The following is a 19,628-nucleotide window of genomic DNA, read 5'->3' on the forward strand; positions in this document are numbered from 1 at the left end:
TGGGTGCCTCGGACCTTTGTTCATCCGGGCTTTGAGTTGCTCCTTTGTACAAGATACGTTAGTCCCAAACACTATCCTGCAAAGCTAGCACAATAAATATGATAAATGAAGTATAGGCGGATGGCATCCAAGTGTTCGATAACGACCGGGTTTCACGACCTAGGACGCCATTTCTCCGCTCTGAGCACGTCAGCCTCCCCTACTCCACTGGAGATTTACATCTGCTAGTGCGATCCTCCGACCGACTTCGGACAAACACTGACACTCCGGACTCTTTGGACATCCGCTCTTCCGGCTAGTCCGAGACTTTCACCGTTCGCGACACGGACTTTCCACCTAGGGTTACCACCCCTAGGACTTTGCCAGAAGACCGACCAAGACTTTCCGCATAGGGTTACCACCCCTATGACCTAGAGTTACCACCCCTAGGGTTTTCTCTTTGCCTAACCGCAGCTAGGACTTTCCTGACATCCTCAAGTACACTTGTTAGAAAACAAAACACCTTAACTTTGAATTCTTTGCCATTATCAAAACACGAGTTCGATCGTCGGATGCTTCCCGCACCAACAATCTCCCCCTTTTTGATTATGGCAACTCAAATTCAAAGTTAAGTAAACAAACGAATAGATAAATATTTTTAACACAGGCAAATCTGCTAAGTATTGATGAACAAAACTGACCAAAGCAAATTCGCTAAAGTGACCTATATGCTACCCCTTAACTTTTGCTCCCCCTTAGCTATTAATTTGAATTTTACAATTTGCTTCTTACAAAATGACCAAGTTTGATAAAGTAACCTATATGCTCCCCCTTAACTTTTGCTCCCCTTTAACTATTAATTTGAATTTTACAGTGTGCTACTCTCCCCCTTTGCCATATATCAAAAAATGGGCAATAATAGACACGTTAATAAAATTGTTGGGGAATGCATCTCTTAGAAAGTTAGTGATTATATTTTTCTTACTTAAGAGAAAAAATTGTATGTTCGTCTTTGAAAAATTTACAAGAAATTACTCAGATTAATAGGTTAGCTTAAGTTCAACAGGGTTTGAAAGTTAATGGCAAGTGTTAGGACAAGATTATTCATTCAAGTTCAGTTGGTCCCTAAGTCCAAGCATGAGTCATGTTCATTAGATTGATTTACTAGGTATCAGAGCCCTAAAGAACAAAATAATTTTAACTAGAAAATTAAGTAGCCTCTGCCAACTGTCTAACCTTAAGTTACTTGCTGATTGTCTACAGGACAATAGCTTTCACTTGGTTAGTCAAGTTAAGTTACTTTGGTCCAGCTAGATTTGACTAGAGCTGGAGGACTCAACTTGATTAATATATATTGCGTATTTAACGCCCAGACTCATATCGATGCACAGATATAAGCATTCTTGAGTCCAGGCTATACCCTATACATCTCACGCCGTTCTATGTTTTTCAATCACAATAAAGGTATACCTAGGTGTTTGTGAGATGCTCTAGCTTAAATCTAGGGGAACATGATTTCTAGGGGGAAAGCCTAGACTATTTCAATTTTTTGAACAATCTAGGAAATTGGGAATTTTGAAAATTATTTGTCCTAGAATTTGAAAAAATGATAAGTAAATCCAGAAGTTTGAAAAATCTAGGAATTTGGAAATTTTGAAAATTTTTCCTAGAATTAAAAGAATAAGACAACAAAATAAGACCCTACTCTACCCAATACATTCCTATTTGCCTTCTGAGTGCACTGAACTCAAGTTCAGGTAAGGGTTTTGTAAAGATGTCAGCTAGGTTCGATTTGGACTCAACGTGGTTGAGTGCAATTTCACCTTTAGCTACATGGTCCCTTACAAAGTGGTGTTTTACCTCTATGTGTTTAGTCCTGGAGTGGTGAATAGGATTCTTGGTGAGATTAATTGAGCTGATATTATCAATAAAGATTTGTGTATTTTTATACTCTAGTTGATAGTCTTTTAACGTATGCATCATCCACAGTAGTTGAGATGCACATTCTCCTAGAGCTATGTATTCAGCTTCTGTGGTGGATAGAGCAACACAATGTTGCTTTCTGCTTGACCAACTTACTAGGCACTGACCTAGAATCTGGCAGTTACCACTTGTACTTTTTCTGTCTAGCTTGCACCCGGCATAGTCTGAATCAGAATAGCCGTAAAGGTCAAAGGTGCAAGTTCTTGGATACCAAAGTCCTACATTTAGAGTTCCTTTAATATACCTAAGTATTCTTTTAACGTATGATAGGTGTGACTCTTTTGCATAGGATTGGTATCTTGCCTTAATTTAGTTTTAGGGATTTTATTTAGCTATTCATTTGGATTTAGCTAAATAAAATATATATATTGTTTGTTGACACAGGACTCTGATTCGAGACGGGCGTCTCGACCTTGGATTGCTTGATTGTACCTTCTATTTGAGGCGGGTACCCTTTGACTTATCTCTTGATAGTGTCTTTTGATATGTGCAATTTATATATACTTGCTAGTGATTGGTAGATTTAGCACTTCCCTGGTTATAGGTTATTCGATACTTGTAGACGGTTACTAGTGATTGGTAGTTCAACACTTCCCCTGGATTTAGGGTTAGTTGATACCTATCACATACTTCATCTGGTAGTTGCTTTACTTTAGGATTGGATATTTTTATTGCTTGCCATGTGTATATGTTCATAGAGATGCATATCTATAGTGCTCTACTCTACTGGATTAGTTGCTGTTCATGTGTGATACATGCTCTTGGATTCATGATGCTTATATCATTGTTATATGTGATGTCTTTGGATTTATGCTGTTTATATCATGGTTATATATATATGCGTTTACCTTTTGGGCACACACATATATGGAGGAGGCTATGTTCAGGTATGACATACTGTAGCATCATGCACCATCCTGCATGATTGCATGCTGGGCGATTGACTACTCCATTATTGTTGAGCTCGTCGGCCGGCTACATAGGCCTGCACACAACGTGTTTCACTGCATGGGTAGTGGCACAGCACAGTAGGGTGTGTATGGCAGTAGCTCTTTAGTGCTCCGCTGGTCCGCTCATGGGTAGTGTGACTGCAGCGTGGTAGCAGACAGGGATCCCTCCCCGTCATCGCGTACCGGGAGTTGAGAGCGTTACGCTCCCTCACTATGTTTGAGGTAGGAGGATAGGTGTACTCTGACAGCATCCTGTCCACTCGGTCACTCATCAGGGGTAGTGATGGCAGAGTGCATGGTGTCACAACCCTACCTACTCGGTCTCACCATTGTGTGTGAGACGGCTGACTAGCGTCAGGGGTGACCATGTCATATTGCATCATATGCACATATTGCATTTATTGTGATTGTTGCATATTGGATGATGCACTTGGGTGACTGCATATGATTGACATGCATACAGGATACATGCTTATTTGCTCTGACTATCTTTTTCTGTGTATGTCCACAGTCAGTTGCCCAAGCCTCGCAGGTGAGTACAGTTTATTTCAGTTATGCATTTTCTTATTATTCTTGCTATAGACTGTACTTTATGCCTATTGCTGGTTATTACAGTTTATTTCAGCTATGCATATCTGTTATACTGTTAGGAGACTGTACCGTAGGTTGTACTGTTAGAAAACTGTACTGTAGGCTCTATGGTTTAGTGTACTATACCGTAGGTTGTATGGTTAGAGAACTGTACTATTGATTCTATGGTTTAGGAGACTGTACCTTAGGTTATTATTGGTGGATATATATTGATGTACATGTCTATTGGTTTACCTGCTGAGTTCTTGAACTCACCCCGTTGTTACTATTTTTCAGGTTGAGGCCGTCGGGAGATATTCCAGTCGCTAGCCCCATTATCGCGAGGATTTTCTTTGTCGGATTATATTTTGCTTTTGCATCTTATATACTTGTATTGTGGGTTTGTATTGTGGACTTTATGTCGAACCTTTGGGTTTGCTGCTTTTGTTTTCCGCTGCAGATTTTCACACTACTTCGTGGATTTGTTTTCTTCGTTGTAGTGGAGTAGGATGTGTACGTATATCTTCGTTGGTTTTATATCGTTCTTCCTTATTAAACTGCGTGGATTGATTATATGTTGAGCTGTGTAGAATATTGATATAAACTACGTGGTTTGTTTCTTATTTGTATTGTATTGTTCCGGCCGAGTGTGGTCGAGGTATAGATATATGTATACTGAGATTCATATTGTCCGCCGTGCAGGGGAGATGCTGCCGAAATTTCTTCGGACAGGGACTACCTGGGGCGTGACAATTTATTTGGTATCAGAGCATGGGTTACGATGCTCTGTATTTTCTTTTTATCTGATACCAATTTATTTGGTATCAGAGCAGGTCACGAGACTTGCTAGGTGTTCTGGATTTTTGTGATTTTATCTGATACCAATTTATTTGGTATCAGAGCTAGGCTCACGATACTTGCTCTTCGTTTTGGATTTTCGAGGTTTATCTGATACCAATTTATTTGGTATCAGAGCTAGGCTCCGATTCGGATTTTTGTGTTCCGGAGTTTGTGAGCGTATCTGGATATTTTCGGATTGTACGGATTTCCGTCGACTTACTCATTTCGGAATTCCGAGGTATTTTGACGAGGTTCTATTTGGGGCTAAGCAGCGACAGGATATCTCCAGACGGCAAATAGGTAAATCAGGTAATTTTATAGTTTTCATACCTCTAGTGATATTTGGATAACATTTTTTTACATATATGATACGTGTTCTAGTACTTAAACGTGGTCGCACATGTATGAGGGCGATCGATTCTCTAGAGACAGAGTCTCCAGAGAGTTCTGTTAGGGTTGAGCCTGTCCGTCAGGGATAGACTCCTCAGGGTATTATGACCACGTTAGACTGTCAGATCCTGACGGTTCCGACTTCAGAGGTACCTACCTCGCCTGTACCGCCAGTAGTACCTACAGGGTACTCGGCACCTTCTCTAGCTGTGCCTACTGCGTACTCGGTACCACCACAGACATCTGTGCTGGTTACTACATACTCAGTACCTGCACCAGCAGTACCAGTTACATCTTACCCGGTACCGCCCATCGTACCTTTAGTCCTCCCTACTTATGCCTACTCTGTAGTTCCACTAGTGGTTCCTACCCTGATTTATGCGGCAGTGCCAGTAGTACCTCCTTCGACTTATCCAGTAGTACCACCCATAGGATCAGCTCCAGTGGTTCTGTCCAGTTCCGTAGCGATATCTACGGATATGGTTGCGACACTGGCACGGATCCAGCCTTAGCGAAGTCGGTGAAAAGATCGATTTACGCTATTTCGCGGGGAGACTGATCCGAGCGTGGCTCAATCTTGGATAGAGTCTATGGAGCGGACATTCTTTTACATGGCTGCTCCGAGTGGGAGAAGGCTTAGCTGACTGCTTACCACTTACGAGATGGGGCAGAGATCTGGTGGGACACTCAGCGCTCGATTATAGGCGAGCAGCATATTATTTGGACGAGGTTTAGGGAGACATTCGAGAGTCAGTATTTTCTCGGGCGTATCAGATGACACGTCGGCAGGATTTCCTGAGTTTTCGACAGAATAACCGCTCAGTGATGGAGTATAAAGCCGAATTTAATCGGTTGGCTAGATTCTGTCTTGAGTTAGTTGTCGAGGATATATCTCGTATGTTTCAGTTTGTCCAGACACTGGACAGGCATCTTCAGGTGAAGATTGCCGATCTTGGTATAGCATCACACATAGAGGCACTGGATAGAGCTCTTATGATTGAGTCTACTCATTAGAGAGTGAACGCAAACAAGAAGAGGAAGCAGACTGATCGGACTTCCGGACAGATCCAGCAACCACAGATTACGAGACAGCAGCAGAACAGTCGCACTCAGATGGGCCAGAGTACTTCTGGGTCATCTGGCCGACCCCAGAAGTCAGGACGATCTTCATCTGGAACTTCCCGGTCTGCCCAGCAGAATAGGAAACAGTCCACCGGTGACCCTTACTGTACCCGATGCGGATTCCGAGATCACATTGCCTCTGCTTGCTCCTTGGGACAATCAGTTTGCTATTATTGCAAACTGCCTGACCACGTCATCCGAGACTGTTCGCTGAAGGCTCAGCATGTAGCTTCCGGAGTTTCTGTTCCGGGAGGACAATCTTCGCATCATCAGCAGAGGACAGCTCCCCCTGCAGCAGCTGCATACGGCATACACGGGCAGGAGCATTCCAGTGTCCTTGTAGAGAACCCCACGGTATTCCGCCTTAGTGTTCTCCTGTACTATTCGTCAAGAAGAAGGATGGTACTCTGAGGTTGTGCATCGATATTAGGCAGCTGAATGCAGTGACTATCAGAAATAAGTACCCCTTGCCACGGATTGAGGATTTATTTGATCAGCTTAGAGATACATCAGTGTATTCTAAGATTGATCTGCGGTCTGGATATCATCAGCTGAGAGTTAGAGATTCTGATATTCAGAAGACAGCATTTCGCACCAGATACGGATATTACGAGTTTTTGGTAATGCCATTTGGGCTTACCAATGCTCCAGCAGTATTTATGGATTTGATGAACCGTATCTTTTTGGAATATCTGGATCAGTTTGTGATTGTATTTATCGATGACATATTGATCTATTCACGTTCTGAGGAGGAACATGCGCAGCACCTTCGCATAGTCTTGGAGACTCTTCGACGACATCATCTGTATGCGAAGTTCAGCAAGTGTGCATTTTGGCTTTCCTCAGTTGGTTTTCTAGGACATGTGGTTTCTAGCCGAGGTATTTCAGTAGATCCTCAGAAGATCGAGGCTATCACCAGCTGGGAGCAGCCGAAGTCAGTCCAGGAGATTCGCAGTTTCTTGGGCTTGGCTGGATATTACCGACGATTTGTTGAGGGTTTCTCCAGCATTGCTATGTCGTTGACACGTCTGACCCGGAAAGGCGTGAAATTCACGTGGTCAGAGGCTTGTGAGACCAGCTTCCAGGAGCTGAAGCGGAGATTAGTATCAACACCAGTCTTGGTTTTACCTTCTGGTGATGACGGATTCGTACTTTACACAGACGCATCTCTTCAGGGCTTGGGCGCTGTTTTGATGCAGCATGGTAGGGTAGTCTCCTATGCTTCTCGTCAGTTGAAGGAGCATGAGAAGAACTACCCAGTACATGATTTAGAGCTAGTCGCTATTATCTTTTCTTTGAAGATTTGGCGACATCATCTTTATGGTATTACTTTTGAGATTCTTACTGATCATAAGAGTCTCAAGTATATTTTCACACAGAAGATACTCAATCTCCGACAGAGGAGATGGATGGAGTTCCTGAAGGATTATGATTGTACTATTAGCTACCATCCGGGTAAAGCTAATGTAGTTGCTGATGCACTTAGCAGGAAGTCCAGAGGGACTTTAGCTTGTCACCGAGTTTTAGTCACGGACTTGATTCAGGGATTCTCCGAGTTGGGCCTTGAGGAGCAGGGACGGACAGAGCAGGGTATTCTGGTTACCATGGTTGCTCAATCGTCGATCAGGATGAGGATTCGAGAGGCCCAGGCCGGAGATCAGCATTTACAGTTCATTAGCAGCCAGATAGTTTCCGGATAGCAGACCGAGTTTACACGAGATGACGAGGGTATTGTTTATTTCCGAGGCAGATTGTGTGTGCCTCAGGCTCACCCGGTTATGGATGAGTTACTTCAGGAGGCTCATCGTTCTAGATTTGCTATCCACCCAGGTGGGATTCGTATGTATCGTGATTTGAGACGTTCCTATTGGTGGAACGGCATGAAGAAAGACATCGCAGATTTTGTAGCTAGATGTCTTGTTTGTCAGCAGGTGAAGGCTGAGCACCAGAGACCAGCTGGTTTACTTCAGAGGATCCCTATTCCAGAGTGGAAGTGGGAGCATATCACTATGGATTTTGTGGTAGGACTGCCTAGGACTCGACGAGGCCATGATGCAATTTGGGTAATCGTTGATCGATTAACCAAATCCGCACACTTTTTAGCAATCTGAAAGACTGATTCTCTGGATCGATTAGCAGAGTTATACTGTCGTGAGATTATTAGATTACATGGTGTTCCTTTGAGCATCATATCAGATAGAGACCCACGGTTCACGTCCCGATTCTGGCAGAGTCTGCAGCAGGCCATGGGAACATAGCTTCGTTTCAGTACGGCATTCCATCTGCAGACAGATGGGCAGTCAGAGCGGACTATTCAGACTTTGGAGGACTTGCTGAGGTCTTGCGTTATGGATTTCGGAGGCAGTTGGGAGGACCACCTGCCATTAGTGGAGTTCGCCTACAACAACAGCTATCATTTGACTATCCAGATGGCACCGTTTGAGGCGTTGTATGGTAGGCCTTGTCGGACACCCACCCTCTGGGTAGAGGTTGGGGAGGCCCAGTTGATAGGACCTCAGAGAGCTCAGCAGGATGCAGAGTTATTTCGTACTATCAGACGGAGGATGTCAGATGCTCAGGACCGTCAGAAGAGTTATGCTGATCAGAGACGGAGACCCCTGGAGTTCTCCATTGGTGATCATGTATTTCTTCGAGTTTCACCCACGAAGGGGGTGAAGAGATGGGGTCTCCGAGGTAAGCTAGCTCCTCGATATATTGGGCCATTCCAAATCTTGGAGAGAATTGGAGCAGTAGCTTATCGTCTGGCGCTACCACCATCTCTAGCCGGCATTCATGATGTATTCCATGTATCTATGCTGAGGAGATACGTATCCGATCCGGCACATGTGCTGTCAGATATATCTAGTCCTATTCAGCCTGATGTTACTTACGAGGAGGTTCTGGTGTGGATTCTGGACCATAGAGAGCGTCAGTTGCGGAACAAGACTGTCCGGCTGGTTAAAGTCGGATGACAGCATCATTCTGACGAGGAGGCTACGTGGGAGCTGGAGGATACGATCCGAGCTCGATACCCTCATCTTTTTACTTGAGGTATGTGGGTTAGAGTTCCTTTCAGCATTTATACTGTTGGGTTATATTCTAGTGTTTGCTGTTGGTTATAGTGAAATTTGGGGACCAAATTTTTATTAGTAGGGGAGGATGTGAGATCTCGAAAAATTTAAATAAATAGGGTTATTTGAGAAATAGCCTTATAAAAATTTTCTGAAATTTTTAGAAATTTTCTGGGAATTTTTCGGAGCTCGTATGACGGGTTTTGAGGGGATTAATTTCGGGCGCGAATAAAGCCTGTTTGGGATACCCGTTTAATTGAGAAAATGTTTTATTTATAAAACCTTTTCCTTTTATTTTTCTTTCCCCAAACGGCGACCTCGATCCTCTCCTCACCCGAACCTCTCCTCCCCTCTCTGCCCCGACACGATCCCGATCTCCCCTCTACTTCTTCTCGCTGTCTCTCTCTCGCGGGCGACCCGACACCGACGACGCCAGGGAGCAGATTGCCGACGGAGGTCTTCTTCTCTAGAGTCTCACCAACGTCAAGCTTCCTTGGCTACCGGCGGCCGATTCTCTCCGCCCCTGATCAATCGTGCGTGCCGAGCCCTAATTCCTGTTCCGGCGCCTCTGGATTGAGCTTAGATCCGGTCGATGCCTTTCGTCTCCGAGCTGTAGACATCGCATCGCGCCTCCCTTCTTGCTAGATTTGGACAGCGACGCCATCGGGAGGAATCCAGAGAGGTAAGGCTTCGCCAAATCTTTGGTGGATACAAGTTTTAGCTAGGTTAGGGTTCTTCTCGGTATTAACTCTTCTCTGGATCTTCTCTGATCTGTGCCCTAGCTCGGTCTGTGATTTCCCAATCTAATCGCCGGCTTGAAGATGCCCTAGGTTCAAGGGTAAGCAACCGAAACCCTTCTTTCCTCTTGATTCGTTATTGGATTCTTGTTGATTCACGGGTTAGTGCTCTGTTCTGGTGTTGTTGTGATATGATTGAATGCAGTGAGGAGGAATTCCGGGGAGGTCTTGATGAGGTGTTCTTGAGCTGTTGGGCAGAGGCTAGAAGGTGGGCTTGATTAGTCATCTGCTTGCTTGAGTCCTTGGTCCGGCTGATTTCAACAAGTTGGTATTCTGTGGATCCGTAGTTCTATTTCTGTGGAGTTTTTCTTTAGCTCCAGCAGCAGCTACCCTTCTTGGCAGCATCATTTCTTTGTGTGGATCAACAGGACAGTGCTAGGAATTGAGGTGGTTGTTCTGTGAAGGTGATCTTGGTTTCCAGCAGAGCTTGCTGTGGTTTTTCTGATCCAGCAAGAAAATCCCCTCTCATTGTGCTGTTGATAAGGTTTTGAATCAGTGAGGTAAGTTCTATTCTCTGTGAGCTACTTGGTTGTGGATTTTGGTTAGATTTGATTAATGTAGATGGTGATACCTGTTGTAATTAGTTGTTGAATTGTGATTAGGTTTATTTGCTTAGATTTAACCTAATGGAATGATTAGGGTTAAGACAATTAACCCTAGTCAACTGTTGGATTTCTAATCTAATTGGTGATTAGGGATTAGGTAGCTAACCCTAATCGACCATTTGATTTAGTTAGGTAAATTGGGATTCTATTGATTAGGGTTTTGCCCTAATATAGTTTTTGGGATTTTATTTAGCTATTCATTTGGATTTAGCTAAATAAAATATATATTGTTTGATTGACACAGGACTCTGATTCGAGACGGGCGTCTCGACCTTGGATTCGGATACTATCTGCTATTTGAGGCGGGTACCCTTTGACTTATCTTTTGATAATGTCTTATGATATGTGTAGCTTATATATATTTACTAGTGGTAGATAGTAGATTATTTCTTCCCTGGTCTTAGCTAGTTGATACCTATCACATGCTTCATCTGCTAGTTGCTTTACTTCAGGATTGGATATTTTATCTCTTGCCATGTGTATATATGTTCATAGAGATGCATATCTATAGTGCTTTACTCTACTGGATTAGTTGCTTTACATGTGTGATACATGCTCTTGGATTCATGATACTTACATCATTGTTATATGTGATGTCTTTGGATTTATGCTGTTTATATCATGGTTATATATATGCGTTTACCTTTTGGGCACACACATATATGGAGGAGGCTATGTTCAGGTATGACATACTGTAGCCGCATGCACCATATTGCATGATTGCATGCTGGGCGATTGACGACTCCATTATTGTTGAGCTCGTCGGCCGGCTACATGGACCCGCACACAACGTGTTCACTGCATGGGTAGTGGCACAGCACTCAGGGTGTGTAGGGTAGATTGCCCGGTAGTGCTCCGCTAGGACGCTCATGGGTAGCGTGACAGGAGCGTGGTAGCACACCGGGGTCCCTCCTCGCATCGGGAGATGAGAGTGTTACGCTCCCTCACTATGTTTGAGGCAGGATGATAGGTGTACTCCGACAGCATCCCATCCACTCGGTCACTCATCGGGGTAGTGACGGTAGAGTGCACGGTTGTCACTGCCCCCCCCTCGGTCTCACCATTGTGTGTGAGGTGGCTGACTGTAGGGGTGACCAGGACATGTCATTTGCATCATATGCAGATTGCATTATTTATGATTGATGCATTTGGTGATTGCATATGATTGACATGCATCTGAGATTATGCTTTTTGTCTCACTACTTTTTTATCTAGGTACGATCGGTTACTGAAACCTCGCGGTGAGTCTGATTTATTTCAGTTATGCATTTTCTTATTTTTCTTGCTATAGACTGTACTTTATGCCTATTGGTTATTACAGTTTATTTCAGCTATGCATATCAGTTATGCATATCTGTTATACTATTAGGAAACTGTATCGTAGGTTGTATGGTTAGAGAACTGTACTATTGATCCTATGGTTTAGGAGACTGTACCTTAGGTTTTTACTGGTGGATATATATTGCTGTACATGTCTATTGGTTTACCTGCTGAGTTCTTGAACTCACCCCGTTGTTACTATTTTTCAGGTTGAGGCCGTCAGGAGAGATTCCAGTCGCTAGCCCCTTGGTCGCGAGGATTTCTAGATATCGTTTTCTGTATTCGCTTTTATACGTATACTTGTGATGTGGGTTTGTATTGTGGACTCTACATTGAACATTCGGGTTTGCTACTTTTGTTTTCCGCTGCGGTTGTATTTTCATTACTTCGTGGATTGGTTTTCTTCGTTGTAGTGGAGTAGGCTGTTTACATATATCTTCGAGATTCTATATCGTCTTTCCTTATTAAACTGCGTGGATTGATTTTATATTGAATTGTGTGGAATGTTGATATAAACTGCGTGGTTTGTTTCTTATTTGTATTGTATTGTTCCGGCCGTGTGTGGCCGAGGTATAGATATATGTATTCTGGATTCATATTGTCACCCGTACAGGGGAGATGCTGCCGAAATTTCTTCGGACAGGGACTACCTGGGGCGTGACACCTTTAATATACCTAAGTATTCTTTTAACGTATGATAGGTGTGACTCTTTTGCACAGGATTGGTATCTTGCGCACATACCTACTGGAAACAATATGTCGGGTTGACTTGCAGTTAGGTAGAGTAAGCTACCTATGGCACTTCTATAGTATTTTGGGTCAACTGGTTTTCCTTCAGGGTCAGAGTCAATGTTTATGTTGGTTGTCATTGGAGTATTTATAATTTTTAAATTTTCCATACAGAATTTTTTAATTAATTCTTTAGCATATTTAGTTTGATAAATGTAGATTCCATCTTTAGTTTGTTTAATTTGTAAGCCTAAGAAGAAATTAAGTTCTCCAACCATACTCATTTCAAATTCACTTTCCATTAATTTGATAAATTCTTTTAAGAATTTTGAATTAGTTGAGCCAAAGATTATGTCGTCAACATAGATTTGGGCTATAAAGATGTCTTTTCCTATAGTTTTCACGAACAAAGTAGGATCGATTTGTCCTTGGTTAAATTCTTTGGATATTAAGTAATTAGATAATCTTTCATACCATGCTCTAGGTGCTTGTTTTAGTCCATATAGTGCCTTTTTTAATTTAAATACATGATTAGGGTAGTCTATGTCTTCAAACCCTGGAGGTTGGCTTACGTAGACCTCTTCCTTGATAAAACCATTTAAAAAGGCTGACTTAACGTCCATTTGGTACAATTTGAATCCTTTATTTGTTGCATAGGCTAATAACATCCTAATGGACTCGAGTCTAGCTACTGGAGCATAGGTTTCATCATAGTCTAAGCCTTCGACTTGACTAAACCCTTTGGCTACTAACCTTGCTTTGTTTCTTATTATATCACCGTGATCATCCAACTTGTTCCTAAAAACTCATTTAGTGTCTATTATTGATTTATCTATGGGTTTAGGTACAAGGTCCCAGACTTGGTTTCTCTCAAATTGGGCTAATTCTTCCTGTATTGCAATGATCCAGTCTGGATCAGGCAGGGCTTCTTCTATAGTTTTAGGTTCAATTTTAGAAATTAGAGCAATCTGACTAAGGTTTCTATAGGATGATCTAGTTCTGACTCCTAGGTTTGGGTCACCCAAAATTTGGTCAGGTGGGTGAGAGGTGCTTACTCTAGTTGATCTTATCTGTGAGTCAGAAACTGGTTCTTCTGACTCATTAAGATTAGGTTGGATTTCATCATCGTCTATAGCTCTTGGATTAATGTCAGTATTTTCATTTATATTAGGTAAGTTGTTTTCTTCATCAAATATTACATTAGTTGTTTCTTCAACTTTCAAGGTATTTTGATTATATACTCTAAAGGCTCTACTGGTAGAGGAGTATCCTAAGAATATTCCTTGGTTAGATTTGGGTGTAAATTTTTCTAAGTAATCTTTAGTATTTAAAATGTGAACTTTACACCCAAATACTTTTAGATAGTTTAGATTGGGAATTTTATTATAGTAGAGTTCATATGGTGTTTTATTGTGAAATTTATTAATTAAAATTCTGTTTTGAATGTAATTTGCAGTATTTATTGCTTCAGCCCAAAATTGATGATTTAAGTGATATTCATTTAACATAGTCCTAGCTGCTTCTTGTAATGTTCTATTTTTACGTTCCACTAGTCCATTTTGTTGGGGGGTCCTAGGACATGAAAATTCATGTTGGTATCCATTTATTTTACAAAATTGGGTAACCTATGATTTTCAAATTCCCCTCCGTGATCACTTCTTATTCTTTTAATTTTAGTATCTTTTTCATTTTCCGTTAAGTTGCAAAAATTACTAAATATTTCATAGGTTTCATCTTTTGTTTTTAGAAATTTTACCCAAGTGTACCTAGAGTAGTCATCAATTATTACTAAGCAATATTGGTTCTTGTCCATGTGAATCAAATAGATCAAGGTGAAGGAGCTCAAGTATGGTGTTGGATCTTTCTAGGTTAGTTGACTTGTGGGTTGACTTGGTTTGTTTTCCTTTTTGACATGCATCACAGATTGAATTTTCAATAAATTTTAATTTGGGCAAACCTCTAACTAGACCATTTTGACTCATTTTTGAAATGAGTCTTGTGTGAGTGTGACCCAGCCTTCTGTGCCACAGTTGGGTTTCCTCTTGTTGTGTCAGGAGACACTTTATTGAGGATATTGATAAATCAATTGTGTAGATGTTATTTTTCCTAAGTCCCTTAAGTTTAATTTCTGGATTTTCAATATTTTTAACTAGACATCCAGATTTATCAAAATTAACTAGGTATCCGCTGTCACACAATTGACTTATACTTAGTAAATTAAAGTTAAAATTTTCAACCAATAAAACATTTCGAATAATGAAATTAGAACTAAGTTCAATATTACCTTTTCCGATTACTTTAAGTTTACCGTTGTTGCCGAATGCAACTTATCCTAGACTCTTGTACTTGAGTTTGGTAAACTTCAACTTATCTCCAGTCATATGTCTGGAGCATCCACTATCCAACATCCATTGATCCAATTCCTACACATGAAGTAGTTGAATTGGATTCTTTTTAATGGATTTAAAGATAGCGTGATTGAAGCAGACTCCTTAGATTTTCTATTCTATTGTATTCAAGATAATTTAGCAAACACTTATGTTTATTGAGTTTAAGAATAATTTTGAAATTTAAGTTTTTAAAATAATTTTGAAATTTAAGTTTTAAAATAATTTTGAAATTTAAGATTTAAAATAATTTTTTGAAATTTAAGTTTTAAAAAATTTTTGAAATTTAAGTTTTTAAAATAATTTTGAAATTTAAGTTTTAAAATAATTTTGAAATTTAAGTTTTTAAACTATTTTTGAAATTTAAGTTTTAAAACAATTTTGAAATTTAAGTTTTAAAACAATTTTGAAATTTAAGATTTAAAATAATTTTTAAATTTAATTTTTAAAATATTTTTTTTTGAAATTTAAGTTTTAAAACAATTTTGAAGTTTAAGTTTTAAAACAATTTTGAAATTTAAAATAATTTTTTGAAATTTAAGTATTAAAACAATTTTGAAATTTAAGTTTTAAAACAATTTTGAATTTAAGTTTTTAAAATAATTTTGAAATTAAGTTTTTTAAAATAATTTTGAATTTAAGTTTTTAAAATAATTTTGAATTTAAGTTTTTTAAAATAATTTTGAATTTAAGTTTTTTAAAATAATTTTGAAATTAAGTTTTTTTTAAAAAAATAATTTTGAAATTAAGTTTTTTAAAATAATTTTGAAATTAAGTTTTTTAAAATAATTTTGAATTTAAGTTTTTTAAAATAATTTTGAAATTAAGTTTTTTTTAAAAAAATAATTTTGAATTTAAGTTTTTTTTTTTAAATAATTTTGAATTTAAGTGTTTTTTTTAAAATAATTTTGAATTTAAGTTTTTTTTAAAATAATTTTGAAATTTAAGTTTTTAAAATAATTTTGAATTTAAGTTTTTAAAATAATTTTGAATTTAAGTTTTTTAAAATAATTTTGAATTTAAGTTTTTTTTAAAATAATTTTGAAATTTAGTTTTTTAAATAATTTTAATTTATTTTTAAAATAATTTTGAAATTTAAGTTTTAAAATAATTTTGAATTTAAGTTTTAAAATTTTGAAAGTTTTTAAAATAATTTTAAGTTTTTTTTAAAATAATTTTGAAATTAAGTTTTTTAAATTAATTTTGAAATTTAAGTTTTTTTTTTTAAATAATTTTGAAATTAAGTTTTTTTTAAAATAATTTTGAAATTTAAGTTTTTTAAAATAATTTTGAAATTTAAGTTTTTTTTTTTAAAAATAATTTTGAAATTTAAGTTTTTTAAAATAATTTTGAAATTTAAGTTTTTTTTTTTAAAATAATTTTGAAATTTAAGTTTTTTTTTTAAATAATTTTGAATTTAAGTTTTTTAAAATAATTTTGAATTTATGTTTTTTAAAATAATTTTGAAAAGAGGTAATTAATTTAATTTTAATTTCTTAGTCATCTCACCTAATCTAGATTGTCAATAAGGGAATCCTATAATTGTTGTGAGATGAATTATTGTTGAATTTAAGAGTCTGATTTAACTTTGTGTTAGATTCAGGTTTAGGTTTGGGTTCAACAAGTAAACATTTTTGGATAAACTTCTGGGCTATGGTGAGTCACATGGAGCTCATTAAAGTAACCATGCCTTCAAGGTTTTCCAAATAGTCCTACCCATTGAACTTAATACTAATCCTTGGTCTAACTAGTTAGGATCCGTTTAAGGGTAGCTTCGGTCAGTTCCACTTGGTCAAATGCACCAGGTCGAAGTCATATCTTTCTAGACATGCGAAGCCCAAGCTTCCTTAACGTACTATCATCCAAAAACTTCACCAGTACTGTGGTTCAAGTTAAAACTAGCCCTTTTTAAACTAGCCTTAATTACCCTGCCGGGTAATCTATTCTTGTTTTACCCATTTCGAGTAAATTAGGTTCAGTTACCTTGTCGGGTAGTTCAGTTGGAGGTGCCAGCTAGTTTGGATCCACCATCTATTTTTGAATTTTGGATTTGGAGTTTTAGTTTCGAATTTTTTAATTTTGACTTTGAATTTTGAATTTAATTTCGAGTTTTTTTTTAATTTTGATTTTGAATTTAAAATTTAATTTCGAATTTCTAATATCGATTTTGAATTTTGAATTTTGATTTTGAATATTGAATTTTTAATTTCAAATTTTTAATTTTGATTTTGAATTTAAAATTTAATTTCGAATTTCTAATTTTGATTTTGAATTTAAAATTTAATTTCGAATTTCTAATTTTGATTTTGAGTTTAAAATTTAATTTCGAATTTTTAATATTGATTTTGAATTTTGAATTTAATTTTAATTTTGAATTTTGAATTTTTAATTTCGAATTTTTTAATTTTGATTTTGAATTTAAAATTTTTAATTTCGAATTTTTTTTTAATTTTGATTTTGAATTTAAAATTTTTAATTTCGAATTTTTTTTTAATTTTGATTTTGAATTTAAAATTTAATTTTGAATTTCTAATTTTGATTTTGAATTTAAAATTTAATTTCGAATTTTTAATATCGATTTCCTTTTAGCTTTCCCTGGATCATAGCCTCGATCTGGTCCATCGAGGTAGTGTATTTGATCCTTCGGAACCCAGTATTGGCCAAGTCCAACTTGATTGATTAATTTAGACTTGGGGACCCATGCTTGGACTAATTTACTACCTTGTTTGTTTATTAAGGATAAATAAGATCTATATTTCTTTTTACTTTTATATCCCAGTCCATATCTGTTGTAGACGGCTCTTTGTGTTCCAAGAATTAGGTCCAAATTCTTGGATCCCAGAGAAAACCGTTCTAACATATTTTTTAAGTCTTTTACCTGATTTTTCAAGGTAGAGTTTTCTCCCTCAAGTTTATGAACTTGAGTAGAATTTTCAGTTTGAACTTGATCAGGTAAAGAATTAGTGTTTGTCACTTCTTTAAGGACGGCTACTTCCTTTAGAAGTAATTTAATCCTAAGATTTGATTTAGCTAGTTTGCGAAGTAAGTAATTAACTATGTCACGCCCCCAAAGGAGTCTCTGCTAGATAAAAATCCGGCAGCATCTCCCCTGTACGAGTGACAATATGAAGCATCACTACAAACAAAATATACATCAGCCACATGCGGCTGGAATATTTATATACACAACCACACAGTTATAATAACAGCCCACACGGCTGGAATGAAACAATCACAAACACGCAGTTATATATAAAACAGCCCATACGGCTGTACTAAAAACCAACACAGCGGAAAAACGAAAACGGAAAGCCCAATACAACACAATCAACACACTGCTAGCCGGCTAGGCTTTATACAACAACCACAACAACAAATACAACAACCCACCAAATACAACAAATACAAATAAAACATATACAACACCAAAAACGACCTTCAGATGTGACGTAGGACCCGGCAGACAGGATACTCCGAGCGACACTCCAACCATCTACCTGAAAATATAAAGATATACATACGGTGGTGAGTATAGGTAACTCAGCGGGTAATAGAAAAGATAGTGCATGGTCTATACATAAACATAGAGATCAAAGGTATACAGTCTCAGTAGGGAAATAAAGAACATGATCATACTACCATATCCAATAAACACAACTACCAATATCAGTCTATCTCACATGATATAATGCTCATAACTGACATACAAAACTACACATACCACAACTGTCAAGATGATAAGCACATACCCAATCTGGAATCGACACCTGGTATAGTGGTCAGTATACTCACCAGATCTGCAACAGACCTACTCGTGACACCTGTGCAATATAAATACGACTGCAAATACATGTAAAATAAATGACATGTATGCAGCATGACAACCATATGCAACAATCATATCGCAAACAAATGCAACATACCACAAACACATGCAACTAGTAACTACTAGGCATGTATGCAAATATATCTCCAAAGATGCACCGCGCACCAAATGCAAATGTGCATGCATGCTCCATGGTCACCCCCGCCACCTCTCTAGACACCACGACCCCTGTATGGCCGAGAGGCTTGGGTCCGTGACAAACCGTACTAGCCTCCAGTACATGCACCGCTATAGGCGGCCGAAGCGGACGGTCAGCTAAGTAGTTATATAACTACATAGCTAAGGGTCCCTGACCACTCATAACTCAAACCCTCTGCCTACTGTACGCTCAAGACCCGCTACTCCAGAGTGGTCGAGGCTGACAGAACACTGAGCGGCTGAATGAGCGCGACAGGACTAGCTCCAAGCTACCACTCTCCAACAATGGTCGAAAGGACAACTATAAAAGACTGACGACTCTCTCCACCACAAGGAAGACAATAGTCATCAGCAATGCAATGAATGATGAACATGATATATATATAATCATGATACGAACACCGTCATCATCCATGCAACTCTAAAACCACCTAAGTACCCCACAACATGAGTATAATCATCATGATACCTCCATATATCCCACCAAACATATGTATACAACTACACATGTATAGTCAACCAAAAATCTCCAATAACCCCAACAGACACACATACACACCCCACGTGTACAATCAACATGTATCCTCCAGTAAAAACACATCAAACACGTGTATAAACCACAGACATACAATCAACACAACTCCAATCATCACACCAGATAGAAGTATATATGACATACCAATGGACAAACCTCATATGAATACCACCAACGAAGTATCCCCTACCATACATACTCTACATGTAAAAATACCACAGAGTATAGATAACCAAAGTGCAGACTGTATAAGAATTAAATAGATCATCACAAGGGTCAAGCATCGGCATCAAGCAGGAAAACAACAAACGAACACGATATAAGGT

The sequence above is a fragment of the Zingiber officinale genome, chromosome 5B, assembly GCF_018446385.1.
Source record: "Zingiber officinale cultivar Zhangliang chromosome 5B, Zo_v1.1, whole genome shotgun sequence".
In the NCBI taxonomy this organism is placed as follows: Eukaryota; Viridiplantae; Streptophyta; class Magnoliopsida; order Zingiberales; family Zingiberaceae; genus Zingiber; species Zingiber officinale.